The 21,367-nt window shown below is 40.4% G+C and overlaps 1 pseudogene; it reads left to right on the forward strand.

The window, feature by feature from the left end:
- Positions 1-1,543: 1,543 nt before the first annotated feature.
- The window catches only part of LOC132870544 (NLR family CARD domain-containing protein 3-like), a 90,001-nt pseudogene continuing 70,177 nt past the window's right edge, over positions 1,544-21,367 (forward strand).

The following is a 21,367-nucleotide window of genomic DNA, read 5'->3' on the forward strand; positions in this document are numbered from 1 at the left end:
GAACTGGTAACGCATGGGTAATGTGATGATGTAAAGTTTACTGGGACTTTAATGGAGTGTGTGTGAATGTATGCATTCAACTGTGAGCATTCTTCACATAAATAGGTTCAAAAATGTTAAACACATCTCTTCAGCTCAACTGCAAATTTAGGTGATGGATGATGAGATAAAAGTGAGTCATTTGTGCTCAGATGATGGCTGACAAAAGTTATATTCACTATAGACAGCCTTTTCCCTGAAGATATTATCAACACGTTTGTTTTTATTTTTGAGAATGTGTCCAATAATCCTGTAGCATCCTGACTGCATCGGCTCTGTGCAGATTATAGCAATAGTTTACCTGGGTGATAAATCTGTAGCCTACAGTAATACCATGATGACAATAAAAACATGATTATGCAGGATCAATGACAGAAGATAAATGTGTGACTGCAATATTCTGCAGTGCAAGAAATAACCTGTATTTCCTTCTGCCTTTTCAAATGGTGAACGTGTTCTCACTGGTTGCCTGGATAATACCTGCCTCTGAAAAGCTTCTGATAGAACAATGTGCTTCACTCTATCAGAATTGGGCCTGTTTTCCTGCGCTCTCTCCACCTCTCCTCACTTCTGCTGGACCTTGTTGTGCTCTTTTGTGTGGCAATTTTTAAGTGTTTCAACAGGTTTGCTGTATTACCACACTACCTGACAGTTTGTTTTAGCTGTGTCACATTTAGCTTCAGTGCTGATGAACACAGTGAAACGGCTCCAAACCAGTGTTGCCAGACACTGCTGACGTTTTCCAGCCCAAAATATGTTCAAAACCCGCCAAAATGCACTTAAAACCGCCCAAAATGTAAAATGTAGGTACTTGATGCCTGTCTTGTAAAGCAAAAATATGCAGCTAAAGTCCAGTATACTATTTGTAAATCGAACAAATGGCACCATGAGCCCGTCAGTGCTGGAGGTGAAGAATCTGCTGTCTGGTACTCGGCTCTGTGTGGTTCAATCAGATTATAACTCTGCAATCATCTGCTGGGTTCTGAATCCTACATGCACCAGTAGGTGGCGCACACGCAGAATATTCTGTAGGCTATGTTAGGCTACGATGCATATCTAACATCTGCATTGCTGAGGTTATTTATTTTTTATTTATCCTGTTTGTTTTATTAATTTTATAGGCCTAGTTATTCTGCTTAATTTATTTTTGTCTACGTCCATGTATTTTCTTCATCTGTTATCCTGATTTTTGTGGATTTGTTAGATTGTACCTGTTTTATATACTTCAATTAAAAAAAGTGAGGATTTCCTTCCCATATTCAAGAACATCATTCGGCTTAGGCGTTTACATTCTCTCCCATCTCTGCTTTCTAGTGGGAGTGAAACTATATAAACATCTGATAAAAACCCGCCGAACTAACGTCAAACCCGCCCGAATTTTGTCAACCAGCCCAAGCCATTTTTCACCCGCAAAGTAGAATTCAAAACCGCCCAATCTGCCAACACTGCTCCAACCGGTGCTGTGGTTCCTCTCAGTCACTGTCAAACTGGCAGAACCGGTTTCTCTGTGTGTGATCAGACAAACACCATTTTGTTGTTGTTCGGAGAAAATAATAAAACTAAAGAAAAACTGCAACTCCAGGCAGAAGCGGTGAGATGAATGAAGCCCAGCATGGAGTGCTGAGTAAAAGTAAGTGCTGTGTTGGAGAGAAATGTGGTTGTATTTGACTGAGCTCGTGTAAAAACAGCAGTAAAACTGCGGAACTGAAATCATCTTCCCTGTAAAGCTGCTGTTTATCGGCTGTGTGTTCTATATTCGAGTTTCTCTCTCCAGTTTCTCATCTATTAAACACTCAGAGAGTTTGGGGGAGTTTAACTGGAACGCATTTTTGTTTCCCTTCATCCCATAATGTGGTGATGTAAAGTTTACTGGGACTTTAATGGAGTGTGTGTGAAAAGCTCCTGAAGTGGAGGAGTTTCAGTCAGTGAGGGAATCTAATAAGAGGAGGACATCTTACAGCACTTTTAATGACCTGCACACAGATTAGTCATTTACACTGCTATAAATGTGGGGAAGGGAAGTTCCAGTCATCATCAAACCAGTAAAACTAAATAAAGTGCCATTTAATGTGGTTAATTTTGGGCTGGGAGATCTGGCAAAAATATATATCAAGATTTTCCAGCCTGGATCATCAACAATATTATCATGGGGTGGTTTTGTTTTTTAATGTTGGTTTTTAAGACTATTTTCCAGAGCAAACAAACTAATTTCCTCATTGATGTAAATATACGGCATTTTTTCACTCAGGGTCACATTTGAAGAAATAAGATGTGCAGGTGGATTTAAAAAAAATATCAAGTTTCTTGTATTAAACTTATATGTTTACATTCGTGTCATTGGATCACCACAGAGAACACTTTTTAAATTTTGTTTCCATGTTGATTCTTTCATTTTTTTATGCCTTTTTGGTCCATTTTAGGGCTGTTTTGGCATGTTATACTGTTTCACTGTACACTGATCTATATAACATCATACAGAATCCCACATTTCTAGTGCATTTTGTGCTGTAAGATTAATATGAAATGATAATGTCGTATCTCTGCTTAATTTAATATATGCATAGAAAGGAGTCATTTATCACCTGGCAAAGATTTTGCAGTTCTTTAATAATGTGTCCGTCGTTATGCCAAATGATGTTTTTGGTCAGTGTTCTCAAAAAGGAACCTAAAAATTCAGTCACTGATTCTTTTAATGGTATCCATTTTGGTAGTTTCAATCGCTATATATGTCGGAATAATGCACAGAAAAAACATGTTGACTGTAAGACACCGACACCTTTCAGCGTTCATTGAAAATGTTCACTGGGATAATGGAAAAAGCAGTGTAGTCTCCGTCGCACTCTCTAAACTCAGGGTTTAATCAGGGTTAAAGAATTTCCTGTAATGTTTTTATAATTACCATGAGAAGTAAAGGTATAAAAATGCCTTTAGTCATTACAGACTTGAAGTAATTGCACTGAGTGGTTTAATTGAGAAATGTAGTCTCCGTAGCCCCCAATTCTTCGTTAGGTGTTTCTTCATTAGAAAAGAGATTTGATTCTGTGCTCATTGCCATACACATTGTATTTCATAATATTTCCAATAAAATATATCTAGTTATACCTTTTAAATCTTTCTTTTTTTATTCTGTGGAAAAAAAATATCCCCTGGTGTAGTCTCTGTAGCCCCCACCAATTCACTGAAACAGTAGTCTTGATCAGCAGGCCATATCTTCTGAATCAGATGAGGATACCTCAAGAAACTTTCACACTGTAATATTAAGATATGTGGAAACAACATGCACTGACTACAAATCTGAAAACTAAACTTTCAAAAAATGACCATTTTGGAACAGAAATGTGGACCCTGAGTGAAAAAATGCCGATATCTTTAAAAGGAAACATAACTTCACTGAAAAAGAATAAGACACCTGAGGCCAAAGCACATTTTCAGACACATTTTAATAAAGTGCACTTCACTGCAAAATGTAAACCATTATTCCTAAAAGGAAAATAAAGATAACAAATAAAAAAATGCAATATAAATCTACATTAGCTCGAGTATTATCTGTTAAATATGTGTCAGATTAAAAAGAAACTGTTTCCCAGAACACACCACAAACACACGGACTTGCGTCACGCTAACTTCTGATCTCTAACACACACACACACACACACACACACCGGCTCACAATCAAATCAACACGTACCAACGGAATTATAAACAGTTTCCTTCCAACTGCAATAAACTTGCTGAACTCTGATCTCTCCACAGTCTGAGATATGACGTGCAATACATTGTTTTTCTATTCAACCCACAACCTGTACATATTGCTGGATTTCCATATCGTTTCTGTTAAGTGTATTTATGCTCATTTTGTATATATTATATTTATTTATCCCCTTTATTAGCTCTCAGGTACTTGCTCGGTCAGGTGTGTGTGTGTGTGGTTTTTTTGTCTTTTGCACCTTAACTTTTTGCACCTTTGGGACCAGCAGAAAAGAAATTTCATTGTACCTTAACAATGACAATAAAGAACTTGAACTTGATTTAAGGACTCCATTCCCACATCCACTTGTGCGTCTCCCAGAACTTACCAAGCCTTTATTTCTGTGTTCTGATTCTGCTGCTTGAGTTTGGATTCTGCCGCGGTGTTGATGTTTGATGACCGTCTGACCTTTGCCTGTATTTGAACAGTTTTTATCTGGGTGCCAGTCTCTTCATTCCAGCTTCAAACTGTATTTGCATCTGTTTCAGCCTCCCCTTTATGATAAATATGTAAATCCAGAACACTTCAGCTGAGTTTGTTTACATTTATATTCAATTACTTTTAAACAGGATATTTGTCTTATTGTGTGTTTTTATGGTACTTTTCTTGCCATTCTGTGTTCAGCTGAGGAATGGAGATGTTAGAAAAATATTTGAGACTCAGTCAGTCAGTCGTAATGAGGATCAGTGATATTTAGAAGTTGCTGAATGGGTCGGTGCAGGTGCAGTGTCCAATGTCATGGCATCAGTGATCAGTGTATTCTCATAAGGAGTGTCTGTACACAGCTTTCTTGCTTTTGCATATTTTTCAAACACCTGTTGTTTTCACCGTGTCTGTTGTGTAAATTCCAGCATTTTCCATTTCACTGATGTGGAATTTTTTCGGCACCAGGTTCTCTGTGTTTTTGGCCACGCCGTTCCCAAACAAAACGAGGAACTGGAGGCCAAGGAACTGCTTACTCTGGGTTCTTATTGGTTCGTTCCTGTGTCTTTCAGGGAGACCATGAGCTGGACTAATGAACAGAGTAAAGTCTGGTTCATAAAACAAGGTGCCATGTCTAAGCATTTTCAGCACAACTGACAAAATATATTCAGTATCACGGTCCATGTGATCCCTCAATAAAAACAGATCATGGATTGTTCACGGTCTAAAACAGTCATATCACACTCCTCTACTTTAGGCTGGCAGAAATCATGTCCGTTTAGTCCAACTGACTTCAGACTGACTGACTTCTGGATCAGAAATTATTCAAACTAAAAACTCATTTAATGCTGGGAAAGAGAAAGTAGGATGAGATTTAAAGTAGCTTTTCTATCAACCGCAAATGATTTTCGCCACCTTCTGGTTCAGCTTTTTTAGTGAAGGCATCACAGCTGACCTGCTTCCACTTCAAACTGTTTCTCCTGCCTTCCAGCAGAGGTCTCCCTCCCCTGATTACTGAACTGTCCACCTCATCTCCTGTGTAGATGGACACGGAGACTTGTCTTCTGCATCTAACGTGACATAACACTGCTGTATGATCTTTAAAACTTCTTTCACTGTGAATCCTCCTGATTCTTAAGTTTGGATCTTTTCACACGTGCAGTTCATTAGATATGAAGGGATTGTTTTCTCCAGTTTTAACAGCATATTTGTTGTTGGGTTTTTTCTGATTTTTAGGAGCCTCATTTATTCAACTCATGAGTAATTCAAGAGATCCGCGTCTTCAGGAATCAGCAGTGAGTCCATGAGTTGTGTCCGTACGCTTATTTTCAAAAATGGAGAGCTGTGATCTGGACACAGATAATGTGACCCCACCCTCAGAAAAGCGGTAAACTGTCATGTTCTAATATTTTAGTCATTAACTGTTCAGATCTGAAATATGTAATGAGTTTATATGAAAAGATTAACTGAACAAAAATTTATACTAAGAATGAAAAGTTAACAGTCACCACTTGAAAAAATGCCAGATTCTGTTCACTGTCAGTAAAATTATCTCATCTCATTTCATTATCTGTAGCTGCTTTATCCTGTTCTACAGGGTCGCAGGCGAGCTGGAGCCTATCCCAGCTGACTACGGGCAAAAGGCGGGGTACACCCTGGACAAGTCGCCAGGTCATCACAGGGCTGACACATAGACAGAGACAACCATTCACACTCACATTCACACCTACGCTCAATTTAGAGTCACCAGTTAACCTAACCTGCATGTCTTTGGACTGTGGGGGAAACCGGAGCACCCGGAGGAAACCCACGCGGACACGGGGAGAACATGCAAACTCCGCACAGAAAGGCCCTTGCCGGCCATGGGGCTCGAACTCGGACCTTCTTGCTGTGAGGCGACAGTGCTAACCACTACACCACCGTGCCCAGTAAAATTATGTTCTGATGAAATTAAAAATGCAGTCGTATGAGACGATACATTAAAGCCACGATACGAATCGTATCCCAGTACAGGCTTCCCAAGACCAGACTGATGAGACGGTGTTGACACAGAACACTACATTTTAAAGTGTAAAACGTTTATTTTGATTTGTAATGGCAGCAAATCGAACCACTGCAGTCTCACTCCAGTTGGGGCGTTAAACTCAGATTCTGTGTCAAATCCAGGTGTTTATTTTAACCTGCATTTCAGACTGTAGTCAATCCAGCTGTGATAGAAACTGGAGTGCACGTCTGTATCTACAGCGGTTTACTGTAACTACCTTCAGATGGCTCCACTACAGATCTGCTGTGAGTTCTGGATCGTGTGAAAATGTTCAGCAGGCGTGTTCTACAGGCTGTTTCAGTATTATTTTTTCCAAGTTCACGCGGGCCGAATGAAACGAGGCTGTGGGCCCGCTGTCGACCCGTGTGCCAGAACACTTCTTTCTGATCAGCTTCACTTTTTGGACTGTTAAGTCAGCGTGCTTTGAGGCAGTGAGGTTTCCCTCTATAACTCTGCCGGCCCCATGGCCGGTGAGGGCCTTTCTGTGCGGAGTTTGCATGTTCTCCCCGTGTCCGCGTGGGTTTCCTCCGGGTGCTCCGGTTTCCCCCACAGTCCAAAGACATGCAGGTTAGGGTAAATGGTGACTCTAAATTGACCGTAGGTGTGAATGTGAGTGTGAATGGTTGTCTGTGTCTATGTGTCAGCCCTGTGATGACCTGGCGACTTGTCCAGGGTGTACTCCGCCTTTCGCCCGTAGTCAGCTGGGATAGGCTCCAGCTTGCCTGCGACCCTGTAGAACAGGATAAAGCGGCTACAGATAATGAGATGAGATGAGAACTCTGTGGGCTGCGACCTCTGGTGCTGCCATCTAGTGTGTAAGAAGAGGTAGAGCTCATAAAGAATATTCAGCAGAAATCTCGTGATGCATGATATGAGCAGGAGATTCGTCTCTCCCTGTATTTTGTATTGTGATGTTTGAGATGATGAAATTCTGTCTCATGCCTCCTCTGTAATGTTGAACAGTGAACTCCAGAGAAAGAGATCAGACTCCCCAGAACCCAGCTGTGTCTCCATGAAGAGCAATCGGTCTATGGAGCCTCCTTTGGAGTTTAAAAATAGAGACTCCTCACCTGTACACAGGTAACATCCCATTATTCTCAGAGTTAAAGTCACAGTTACAGGCTGTGCTACACTGACATTAGCAGCTGTTTTGATTTAATGATCCAACACAGTTCTAAAGCTGCTTTTACAACATCTTCATTTATCTGGTGTTTGACTTTATTTTGGTGTTTGACTCGATTCAGTGTCTTGAAATTAACTCTTGTACTATTTTACTCAGTTCAGAGCCACAATCAGCTCTGTTACGCAATTATTCTGAAATTTTGCTCCAACTCCAAATTTTACTCTCTAAACTCAAAATAGAGTAAAATTAACTATTTTTGAGGAAAATACTTTTAACTCTGGAATAATTGCTCAGTCATGTTCCCTGTGTTTGCACTAGAGCGCACGCATATCAACCGATCTGCTCATCAGAAATGGAAATATTTAGACTTACTGGAGTTTATCTTTGGCTGGATCGAGTCGAAGTAAAAAAAATACAAACAAAGGTACCGCGTTGCAGTTCAAGATTGAATTGAATCGCTGTCCTGAATCACCCGAAGTGCATAAAATCTGTGTGCCATCTTGCAACAAGTTTTACTTCCAAATTGCTTAAACTTTGGCTGACAGATTTTATTCTGTTTACGGTGGGCGTTCCTACCACGAAAGAGAAACCAATTGAAACGGAAAGAGTGAAAGTGATTATCATGCCGTTACCATGGGAACAATCTTTTATGAATGCGTAAGTGCACGCTCCGCGCTCCGACTCCAGTGTGACTGAGGAAGGTGACAAGTTTTATGTTTCATCTAATTTTGGTAATTTAAATACTATAATATTATTTGTCAGTGGGCACAGAGAAAAGTGTAAAGTATAAAGTTTCTCTCAATATGTTTATCATGCTTGTATGATAAATATCTTTGAGAGTTTTTATCTAAATACATGACCTACTCATTCTAAACCTGACGGACATTGCCGCCGAAGCTCTCGACCCCTGAGGGTTAATTTTTGATGTCATGAGATACATTGCTTAATCAATGGTGGAACTATTTTCTGTTGTGTGAGCCATCTTTGGCCAATCCCTGCACGAGCCATCCAGACAAAATCTTTTTCAGGGAAGGCCTTCTTTCTTTCAGCAAGACAACACCAAACCACTTTCTGCACATAATAAACTGCATGGCTCCATACTAAAAGAGTCCAGGTGCTAAACTGGCCTGCCTGCAGTCCAGACCTGTCTCCAATTTAAAACATTTGGTGCATTATGAAGTGCAAAATACGACAAAGCAGACCCCGAACGGAAATTGTATATCAGGCAAGAATGGGACAACATTTCTCTTTCAAAACTCCAGCAATTGGTCTCCTCAGTTCCCAAACGTTTAGTGTTGTTAAAAGTAGAGGTGATGCAACAGCGTGGTAAACACGCCCCGTTCCAATTTTTTTGAAATGTGCTGCTGACATCAAATTCTAAATTTCAAAAAACAACAAAATTTCGCAGTTTCAACATTTTGATATGTTGTCTTTGTACTATTTTCAATGAAAAATAGGGTTTCAGAGATTTGGCTATCATGGTATTCTCTTTTTATTTCCAGTTTATGCAGCGTCCCAACTTTTTGGAATTGGGGTTGTAGTTTGAAAGTCCAATTTTGAAGGTTAGATCTTGTATGTTCCATTTTTGGTGTCCATATGGTGCAGGGACATTTAAAATAAATGAAAGCAGAGGAATAAAAAGTTGTAACTGTCATATATTTGTATTTGTGTGACTGTCAAATTTTGCTCGAGCTAGCTTACAGTAGGAGGAGAGGGAGCGTCATCGTTACTTGGGCTCGCGCACGCCCTCCTCAGTGCAGCAGAGGTAATAGCTGCCTCACCTCGTACTTTTTCATTGCAGTTTTATGTCGAGTGCAACAAGCCTCAATGTCTTTTGCACATCTGTGAAATACGGTAAGTTACCTAGACTATGGAAAGTGAGGACGCACAAAGAAGGGGTGTACGAACATTATATTAGCGATATTTACAGAAATGGTAACAGGCATGCGTTTATTACCTGCGCTCAGCTCGGTTTCAATAGGATCGTGCAATCAGAGGAGAGGCAGAGCTCACCGCCGCCGCACCTCTCTGTACCTTGCGTGTACTTGCTGCTGAGTTCCGCCAGTCAGCAATTTTGACAATAAAAACAATCTGCATCATACAGAAATGACATTTAGAACACAGATCAAGGAGAAGAATCATGATTTATGAAATATTATTTTACATTCATGTCGTCTGTGTTCATTGGAGCATGATGGGTGAGGCTCTGCCTCCCCTGTGTCAGAGTGCATGCACTTACAGATTTATGTGCAAAGGAGACCAGGATGTGAACTGTTGGCAAAGCTAAATCGTGAGACAGGAAGCGTGGACAGAAACCAAACGTGTGTCAGTCAATCAGCAAACAGAGTAATGGGGCAAGACTAAGACTGAAACGTAAACGAAGAGAATAAACGGAGGTCAGAATAACGAGAGGCAGACAGAGTGTGAAAGGCTTGGTATGAACTGGAGAAACAAAGAACAATACTTCGCACTGGAGCTGAGTGAGTGAAGAGCTTAAATAGCGTGACTGGCAATTAGTGCGATGAGTGACAGCTGTCATCAATAAGCTGGTGACAGAGGGTGCTGTGTTTCTTGGGAGTTGTAGTTCAGAGTCCATGTTTGTAGTCTGGTTGTTCTCAGCGGGTTTACTGACAGAAGCCCCCCCCCCCCCCCGTGAAGCCCTTGATTCGGTTGAATAAAGAATATTCAACAGAAATCTCGTGATGCATGATATGAGCAGGAGATTCGTCTCTCCCTGTATTTTGTATTGTGATGTTTGAGATGATGAAATTCTGTCTCATGCCTCCTCTGTAATGTTGAACAGTGAACTCCAGAGAAAGAGATCAGACTCCCCAGAACCCAGCTGTGTCTCCATGAAGAGCGATCGGTCTATGGATCCTCCTTTGCAGTTTAAAAATAGAGACTCCTCACCTGTACACAGGTAACATCCCATAATTCTCAGAGTTAAAGTCACTGCAGAGTGAAAGGCCGTGTTACACATTCCTGTATCCAGGCCAGATCATGAGCAGAGTTTTGATATTTATCAGTTTGTTAAACTTTAATTCGGTCCAAATGCTGCTGCAGTACCTTCAGTAAACATCTCATCTCATTATCTCTAGCCGCTTTATCCTTCTACAGGGTCGCAGGCAAGCTGGAGCCTATCCCAGCTGACTACGGGCGAAAGGCGGGGTACACCCTGGACAAGTCACCAGGTCATCACAGGGCTGACACATAGACACAGACAACCATTCACACTCACATTCACACCTACGCTCAATTTAGAGTCACCAGTTAACCTAACCTGCATGTCTTTGGACTGTGGGGGAAACCGGAGCACCCGGAGGAAACCCACGCGGACACGGGGAGAACATGCAAACTCCACACAGAAAGGCCCTCGCCGGCCCCGGGGCTCGAACCCAGGACCTTCTTGCTGTGAGGCGACAGCGCTAACCACTACACCACCGTGCCGCCCCTTCAGTAAACATTTTAGAGTAATTAATATCAGTAGCTGTGCAGGTCAGTGTTTCACAGTGTCACGGACAGGATAAGGAAGTAAATTCATCTGCATGTGACAGTGATAGTAATGGCTCACAGAATCATTTAAATAACCAATAATAATTAGTAATAAGCAGTGTAAATGTTTTATATAAAGGACTGTCTGTAATGTTGAACAGTGAACTCCAGAGAAAGAGATCAGACTCCCCAGAACCCAGCTGTGTCTCCATGAAGAGCGATCGGTCTATGGAGCCTCCTTGGGAGTTTAAAAATAGAGACTCCTCACCTGTACACAGGTAACATCCCATAATTCTCAGAGTTAAAGTCACAGTTACAGGCTGTGCTACACTGACATTAGCAGCTGTTTTGATTTAATGATCCAACACAGTTCTAAAGCTGCTTTTACAACATCTTCATTTATCTGGTGTTTGACTTTATTTTGGTGTTTGACTCGATTCAGTGTCTTGAAATTAACTTTTGTACTATTTTACTCAGTTCATAGCCACAATCAGCTCTGTTACACAATTATTCTGTTGCTCCAACTCCAAATTTTACTCTCTAAACTCAAAAAAGAGCAAAATTAACTATTTTTGAGGAAAATACTTTTAACTCTGGAATAATTGCTCAGTCATGTTCCCTGTGTTTGCACTAGAGCGCACGCATATCAACCGATCTGCTCATCAGAAATAGAAATATTTAGACTTACTGGAGTTTATCTTTGGCTGGATCGAGTCAAAGTAAAAAAAATACAAACAAAGGCACCGCGTTGCAGTTCAAGATTGAATTGAATCTCTGTCCTGAATCATGAAATGAATCACGAATTGAATCGCTGTCCTGAATCATCCGAAGCGCATATAATCCGTGAGAGCACACGCATATCAACCAATCTGCTCAATAGAAATAGAAGAAATATTCACACTTAATCGTGTTTATCTTTGGCTGGATCGAGTCGAAGTTAAAAAAAAAAATGCACCGCATTGCAGTTCAAGATTGAATTGAATCGCTGTCCTGAATCACCTGAAGTGCATAAAAACTGTGTGTCATCTTGCAATAAGTTTTACTTCCAAATTGCTTAAACTTTGTCTGACAGATTTTATTCTGTTTACGGTGGGCGTTCCCACCACGAAAGAGAAACCAATCGAAACGGAAAGAGTGAAAGTGATTATCATGTCGTTACCATGGGAACAGTCTTTTATGAATGCGTAAGTGCGCACTCCGACTCCGGTGTGACTGAGGAAGGTGACAAGTTTTATATTTCGTCTAATCTGGGTAATTTAAATACTATAATATTATTTGTCAGTGGGCACAGAGGAAAGTGTAAAGTATAAAGTTTTTCTCAATATGTTTATCATGCTTGTTTGATAAAAAGTCTCAAATTTATCTAAATACATGACCTACTCATTCTAAACCTGACAAACATCGCTGGAAAAGCTCTCGACCCCTGAGGGTTAATTTTTGACATCATGAGATTCATTGCTTAATCGATGGTGGAACTATTTTCTGTTGTGTGAGACATTTTTGGCCAATCCCTGCACGAGCCATCCAGACAAAATCTTTTTCAGGGAAGGCCTTCTTTCTTTCAGCAAGACAACGCCAAACCGCTTTCTGCCCATATTAAAGCTGCATGGCTCTGTAGTAAAAGAGTCCAGGTGCTAAACTGGCCTGCCTGCAGTCCAGACCTGTCTCCCATTTACAACATTTGGTGCATTATGAGGCGTACTGTGGAGCTTCAATATTTCAAGATCTAAAGGTTGCATATAGGTTATCCTTCAGGTATAGTTTACCATGAACCAAATGAAGCATTTTTTTGAGTTTAAGCTGTGTGTCATAAATTCAGGGCATTTTGTTAGCATTTGAAAATGCTTTCATAGGCCATGAATGCTGTGCGTGTATGCAAACACCACATTTTCAAAAATTCATTTTGCAAAAATAAGGCAGAACACCATCACAAATTTTGGATATGTTAAAAACAGACATCTAATCTTTCTAAAACAGTCAATTTTATGTTGGTGGATGCGTTCATTTTTTTGCTATAACATTCCAAAAAAGTCACCAAATTAATTTTTTCCATTTTTAAACTTTAATATCTTCCAAACCAGGGGCAGAACGGTGGTGTAGTGGTTAGCGCTGTCACCTCACAGCAAGAAGGTTCTGTGTTCGAGCCCCGTGGCCGGCGAGGGCCTTTCTGTGCAGAGTTTGCATGTTCTCCCCATGTCCGCGTGGGTTTCCTCCAGGTGCTCCGGTTTCCCCCACAGTCCAAAGACATGCAGGTTAGGTTAACTGGTGACTCTAAATTGACCGTAGGTGTGAATGTGAGTGTGAATGGTTGTCTGTGTCTATGTGTCAGCCCTGTGATGACCTGGCGACTTGTCCAGGGTGTACCCCGCCTTTCGCCCGTAGTCAGCTGGGATAGGATCCAGCTCGCCTGCGACCCTGTAGAACAGGATAAAGCAGCTAGAGATGATGAGATGAGATCTTCCAAACCGCTCATTAGAGGGACAGTTTTAGAATACAAAGTACACAGTATATATGGGAAGGTGTATGTGCAATATCAAGCCTCTGTCTTTGAAATTGTACTTTCCACAGTTCTTCAAATATGCTGCCACAGAGCGTAGTGTAGAATTTCGGAGCAAATTCAAGCCCCCAGAATTCTATGATAAACCAAAAGCGCACATGTAAAAGTCCATATTCTACAAGTACTGGTGCCAGATTTTAACCCTTGAAAATTTGAAGGACCTAGCTTAAATACTCTTCTAGATACAGCAATCTCAAAGTGGCTGCCCAACAAACTGCTCAAAACGGGTCCGAGGTTAGTTGCAAAAATATTTTTTATGACAAAACTATAAGGAATTGGGAGCTAAAATTTGGGACTTTTCCTATTGGGAAGTGTGTGAACCTCCTGGAATTTTTTCAGCCAAATCTGCGATGGTCAAGTGCGAGCAATCGGAGATTTGACATGGAATGACCCAACTCTGACAATATCATTTTCAGTGACTAATAAAATGATTTTGAAAGTTCCTAGTTTTTAAATATTTTTGATTATGGTCATTTTCTTTAAGAGATTTCATTTACACCATGTCTCTGACAGCTCAAAATGCATCTCTGGACATTTAAAGACTGCAGAGTATCCAGGGGACTCTGGCAGCCCCCCGGACCCCTGGCCTGACTGGGTTGAACCCCCTCATTTTCTTGGATCCACCCCAAATACGTCTATGTATGGGTCAATGTAGAAATGCTGGTCAGCTAAATATTAAATTACTCAATTGTTATCCCATTATTGTATACGGCCAGTTTTGGGTTAAACCCGCCCACTCGGCACATTGACATTGTTTACATTTTGACTTGTGATGGAATGCAGTGTATCCTTGGAGGGGAGTCACATATCGAGACTCGACGTCTGTCATGCGGTTAATGTTAACGGTAATCGTTAAAATTATAAATATGAGTTTATACGCATTTGTTTTTGTCCAGTTGCAGGAACTGTGACTCGTTATCAGATGAATATAGATTCACTTATTATAACTTATAGTGCAATGCCAAATAAAAATACTGTGATAAATTAATTCATATATTTTTTCAAAATATCTGAAAAATCTTTTGAACTCTGAACCTCCTTAATATAAAGGGGATATCACAGGCTTATATATGTTATATAAAAGGCAAGAGAGCGGTTCCTTTCAAAGAAAAGAAGGATAAAGGGGAAGATGGAACATATAAAAACCTGAATCAGGTTCAGTACCTGATTTCACTACACACTGTTCTAAAAGCTTTAGGATTAGATCAATTCTCAGAATGTTCAGAAATTGAATAATGAATCAAAAAGAAATTTGACTAAACAAAAATTATATTTTTGATGTTTACAAGATCAAGTTATTGTAACTGTTACTTGATTTTGTAAACAAAAATATATAAAGTTTTGTATTGTCAAATTTCTTTTTGATTCATTACTATATGGCAGTTCTGTTAAATGTTTAATATTGATTCCCATCACTTCAGGCTATTTTGCTGTTTACAATAAATTGGAAATTCCTCCCCAAATGTCTTAACTGTGTCTCAGATAAACCCAGTTTTCCATTTTTCTCACCTTTGGTTCACGGTGAAGGGCTTCAGCCTTTTTAATTATATACCCTCCTATTCTCCGCCTCGGACCCTTTTATTCCCCTAAACTCTGAAACCGCTGATGTCTGGCCGGCTTTCCTAAAAATACACATCTGCTTTAGGATCCATTTAAAACACACGATCTGTTCATTCTGCGTGATGGTGATATTCTGTTCCATCCCTAATGACCTTATAGGAAGGAAAAACGAGAAAAACTCAAATTAAAACCGGGCAGATATTTTTTCTCCAGTTCAATCAATATTTTTGTCATGTTGTATTGAGCACTGTGCTCTCAAAATGTTACTGCACTCAAAGAATAACTGCAGTAGAATTAGCGCTATAGTTTAGATTGTAGTCTTAAAGGGATTAAAGTTCTTGTCTTTAACAGAAACTATTTTTGTTCCCAGTGTTTTACAGAAGGCAGGAGACAGAAGAGAAAAGATCTTCATCACAGATACAGGGTAAGATCAAACCCAACACCATGACTGACACTGACGCTCTGGTATTATAAACCTCTCTGCTGTTATTATCTACAGGATTAGATTATAGAAAACATACAGTCAAATCAGGTAAATCCATCGTGTTAGCATCATAAAGAACGGTTATCTGTGGAAACCAGTCAGAAAAACTGTGATGTTAAACTGTAATAATTGGAGCCTCGGTCTCACCACGTCTTCTTATTTCATCCCGTCACACAGACACGCCCCAGAATCTCCTGCTGTAAAGGAATTCCAGAAAAAGTTCAGATTAAATCTGAAGGAGAAGTTTCAGTGTTTAAATGGAGTGATGATAAAGCAGAAAAACCGAGCGCTCCTGAATGAGATCTACACCGAGCCTACATCACAGAGGGAGACAGTGGAGACGTCAATAAAGAACATGAGGTGAGACGGATCGAGGCAGCGTCCAGGAGAAAAACAACAGAGGAAACACCAATCAAATGCAGCGACATCTTTAAGTCCTTATCTGAAGAAGACGAACCCATCAGAACTGTAGTGACAAAGGGCGTGGCTGGTATCGGAAAAACAGTCTCTGTGCAGAAGTTCATTGTGGACTGGGCTGAAGGGAAAGCAAATCAGGACGTCCCCCTCATATTTCCACTTCCTTTCAGAGAGCTGAATCTGATGAAGGACCAGAAACTGAGTCTGATGGAGCTCCTTCATGTCTGTTTTAAGGAAACAAAAGAAACCGAAATGTCCAGGTTGGAAAAGGTTCTGTTCATTTTTGATGGATTGGACGAGTGCCGTTTCCCTCTGGATTTCATGAACACAGTGAGAGTGTGTGATGTAACCGAATCAGCATCAGTGCGTGTGCTGCTGATAAACCTGATCAAAGGGGATCTGCTTCCCTCTGCTCTCATCTGGATCACCTCCCGACCAGCAGCAGCTGATCAAATCCCCTCTGAGTACGTCCATCGAGTCACAGAGGTACGAGGGTTCAATGACCCCCAGAAGGAGGAGTACTTCAGGAAGAGGGTCAGTGATCAGAGTCTGGCCGAGAACATCATCACACACCTGAAGTCATTAAGAAGCCTGTACATCATGTGTCACATCCCAGTCTTCTGCTGGATTTCAGCTGCTGTTCTCGAGAGAATGTTGGGTAAAGCAGAGAGTGGAGAGATCCCCAAGACTCTGACTCAAATGTACACACACTTCCTCATCATTCAGACAAACGTCATCAGAGAAAAATACTCAGAGAAGCAGGAGAGTGATGAAGAAATGCTGCTGAAACTGGGAAAACTGGCTTTTGAGCAGCTGAAGAAAGGCGACCTGATCTTCTATGAGGAAGACCTGCGAGGGTGTGGCATTGATGTGACAGAAGCAGCAGTGTACTCAGGTGTGTGTACGCAGATCTTCAAAGTGGAGCCTGGGCTTCACCAGAGTAAAGTGTACTGCTTTGTTCATCTGAGCATTCAGGAACATCTCGCAGCTCTGTATGTGCATCTGACCTTCATGAAGGAAAAGAGAAATGTTCTTGATCAGGATAATTCCTCTACAAGAAAAATGCATAAAAAATAAGAAATGTTCTTGATCAGATTTGGTCCTTTCAGACAATTTCAGATGTACACAGGAGTGCTGTAGATCAGACCTTAAAAAGTCAGACTGGACATCTGGATCTGTTCCTCCGCTTTCTTCTGGGTCTCTCACTGGAGTCCAATCAGAAACTCTTACATGCCTTAGTAACACAGACAGGAAGTAGCTTCCAGAAAAAAGGAAGCAGTTCAGTACATTAAGGAGAAGATCAGTGAAGATCTTCCTGCAGAAAAATCCATCAATCTGTTCCACTGTCTGAATGAACTGGGTGATGATTCTCTCGTGGAGGAAATCCAACGCTACCTGAAATCTGGGAAACGAAGTAAACTCTCTCCTTCACAGTGGTCTGCTCTGGCGTTTGTGTTACTGACTTCAGCACAGGAGCTGGAGAAGTTTGACCTGAAGAAATATACCACTCCAGGGAAGATAACACATGAGGTTCTTTTGAAGGTGATGCCTGTGATTGCAGCATCCAGAAGAGCAGTGTAAGTAAAGCTGAATATAACTGTTCTATTGTTAGAAAGAGAGAAACTGAAAGCACTTTGACAGAAACTCACTTTGGGACAGAGGAGGGCAAAATCCACAACTCCATTAGTTGAGTGAAAGTATAGATTCAAAGATTTTCATTGTCAAGTCACTGTGTGTCCAGGACATATAGGAGAATCGAAATGCCGTTTCTCTCTCACCTTGTAAAATCAGATAAAAATATTTATGTTAAAAAAAGAAAAAACAAAATTTATTTATTTATTTATAAAATATAGATATTGGTAAAATACACTCTAAAATCAAACAATGTACAAAATAGCAGTAGTGCAAATACAGTACAATAACCGTAATGGAGAAGGTGCTTAGAAGAGTCACATTTGACCAAGATCCTCCCAGAGATGTTCACAAGTCATTTTTTCCAAATCAAGTCTCGAGTCTTTTGTCCCAAGTCCAAGTCAAGTCTCAAATGACTGAAATTAACGTTCTCTCTTTAGATGCTATCTGAGATGCTGCTGCATTTCTGTATGTTTTGGATTGAAAGCATTTACTGTACTTTATCATCTATTCGGCTATTATACACAATATCAAAACTGATCAGAGCATGGTAACCTAGGAGGGCTATTTCAATGTGTAATGTGAAGAAACATGAAAGCTTTGAACTTGATAAATATATTTTGAAAAAAATACCACAGGATACATTAACAAATTTATTATGTTGTGTCGCCTTTTCATTCTTAAGGTCTAACATGGTCCTGTCTGTCCAAATGTCCACAGTCACAGCCACAGTGCCTGTCTTTTCTAGTTTTGATTCGATAGAGGCCTGTTTCTCTGATGTTAGATCACTCAGACGTCTTGTAACTGTGCATCGACTTGCTGGTTTATATCTCTCCTCTGTCACTGACAAAAATTTCCTGAAGTTGGGGTGTTCAATCAAAGACAGGGGCAAATTGCATCCAATGACAAGGTCATTGACTATTGATTGAGTGATGATCCTCTGTCGAGGATGACCCTGGTGGTATACTTGCCCACCTCTCGTCTGAACCAAGAAAGACTCAATGCTGCTCTGTCGCTCTTCACTGGTCCCTGTCTTTGCTTTGCTGAATTCTGCAAACCTGAAGATGAACATATAAATCCATTTATAAAATATGGATGATAAAGCTAATATTGTTGCTTATAGACAAAATACTACATGTGGATGTACCTTCAAAATTAAAAACCCTGCTGTTATTTTATATTAACTGCATTGCTGCAATATTTTTTATACCATATTGCATTTTTGCAGTAAAATCCAGTAGGCTATTTTGTATACATTCAGTTTGTCCAAAATATGACATTTACTCCTAAGCAATATTAGGCTAACAGTAATAATGCAGTGGAATAGGCCAACAGTATGTTTGCAGGGCTCGAAATTCGCGGTGGTCCGGTCGCCCGAGGCGACTTAATTTGTCATTTGGCGGGTAATTCCTGTCACTAGGCAGCCCGGCTGGCTCGTTGAAAATAAAAAATATATATGAAGCGATGATTCAGACTAGGGCTGTGCGATATATCGAATATACTCGATATATCTCCGAAAATTCTGTGTGAGATACATAAAATTATTATATCGTAACTATCGAGTATTTTATGATCATCTGCCGACTTGCGTTTGTTTCGTGTTTGTTTAAAACCTTTTCTGGTGGTTTTCTCCCTGTCCCTCAGGCAGTAACGTGAGAGGCTGCCGAAGGGTAAAAAAAACAATAACATCACACACTCTCCAACCAATCCCGGGCGACATCTCGATGCTGAAAGGAACTTGCAGGAAGATTTTCTAGTTTCGGTCAGTGTTGCCAGATTGGGTGGTTTTGAATTCTACTTTGTGGGCAAAAAATGGCTTGGGCTGGTTGACAAAAATTGGGCGGGTTTGACATTAGTTCGGCGGGTTTTTATCAGATGTTTATATAGTTTCACTCCCACTAGAAAGCAGAGATGGGAGAGAATGTAAACGCCTAAGCCGAATGATGTTCTTGAATATGTGAAGGAAATCAGGAAAAACAGCTCTCTTTGGTCAACTGAGGCAAGTCAGAGACCTAGTTTACCCAGCACCCCTTAGGGATTTTAAACAACCAAAATCGAGCATTGGCCTAAATTAATCATTAACAATAAACATTAATCTCATTAAGTATTATTTAAACAAAAAAAAAATGTCGATGTAACTGTAAGACTAATATGAATGTGTGTAATGTAGTGCAGAAACTGAACTCATAAACTAGTAAATAAGAATGACGCAATCCATTCTCCATTTTCTCTTCTCATGTTACATTCAGCCATGCATCACAGCCTAACTTTTTTTTAATTGAAGTATATAAAACAGGTACAATCTAACAAATCCACAAAATCAGGATAACAGATGAAGAAAATACATGGACATAGACAAAAATAAATTAAGCAGAATAACGAAGCCTATAAAATTAATAAAACAAACAGGATAAATAAAAAGATAAATAAATAAAAGACAAATAAAAAATAAATAACCTCAGCAATGCAGATGTTAGATATGCATCGTAGCCTAACATAGCCTACAGAATATGATGCGTGTGCACCACCTACTGGTGCATGTAGGATTCAGAACATAGCAGATGATTGCAGAGTTATAATCTGATTGAACCACACGGAGTCGAGTACCAGACAGCAGATTCTTCACCTCCAGCACTGACGGGCTCATGGTGCCATTTGTTCGATTTACAAATAGTATACTGGACTTTAGCTGCATATTTTTACTTTACAAGACAGGCATCAAGTACATTTTACATTTTGGGGGGTTTTAAGTGCATTTTGGTGGGTTTTGAACATATTTTGGGCTGGAAAACTTCAGCAATGTCTGGCAACACTGGTTTCGGTTTACAGCGCTGACTCAGTTCGTGCAATCGCTGGTGCTGCATTGGCTACCATGTAAGCTCAGTCAATTTCAGTGGCAAATTAAAAATGGAAGCGGACAAATTGGTTCCTAAAAGAACTAGTAAGGGGTCAGTCATCTGGCATTTTTTTGGATATCGCAAGGAGGACATGGAACAGCAAATGCCAGTTTGTAAAGTGTGCAAAAAAAACCAGTATCAAAATACTGGGGTCTTGAAATAAATACACATTAGTCATGAACAATGGTAACTACTCTCTTTTGTGTTATTTTTGACAGAAGTAAAATTCATACATGAACAAATTTTGGCGAGTTGATTTTCTGTTTGGTGAGTTACTTTGGAAGGGAACTAGTCCGGCTGGCTGGTGAAAAAATATATGAATTTCGAGCCCTGGTTTGTGATAGACGTTCTGAAAGAAATATGTTTAATATTTTTTCTGAATAAACACTTGGGGAGCTGAATGTAGTTTTACCAGATCATAACAGTAGCCTATTCTGAAACCGCGATTAATGCATAAGATTAACGTTAGGCGGAGTCACTTGACCGCCTGGACAGGGATGGCAGCTTGATGACTTAGCTCCCGGCTCAACTTCATCAAATAGTGGTTTTGCCTGGTAAATATTTGAATAGAACTCTACTTTTGAGCACGTAAACTCTTCTAAAGTGAGATGACTCACAGAAACAAGCCCAAGGGCCAAGACGTTGACGCCATTGCGGAGGCTCTGTTAGAAAAACTGGAACCTCACTTAGCCCAAATCCAATGTGTGGGGAACACAATGAGCGGAAGCTAACGGCTATCCACGAGCAATTAGCAATGCTAACTGCAAACCTTAACGCCGTCAGGTCCGAGGTTGACACTCTTAAAGCTACCATGCAGAGTAACTCCGAGACCCTGGATGAACAAGCCCGATCTCTGCAAGTCATGGAAGAAAAATTGGCAGACATGGAGGACAGAAATCGGAGATGCAATATCCGTGTCATGGGATTAGCAGAGGGGCTGGAGGGTTCGAA

This window comes from Neoarius graeffei, chromosome 22 (genome assembly GCF_027579695.1).
Source record: "Neoarius graeffei isolate fNeoGra1 chromosome 22, fNeoGra1.pri, whole genome shotgun sequence".
Classification (NCBI taxonomy): domain Eukaryota; kingdom Metazoa; phylum Chordata; class Actinopteri; order Siluriformes; family Ariidae; genus Neoarius; species Neoarius graeffei.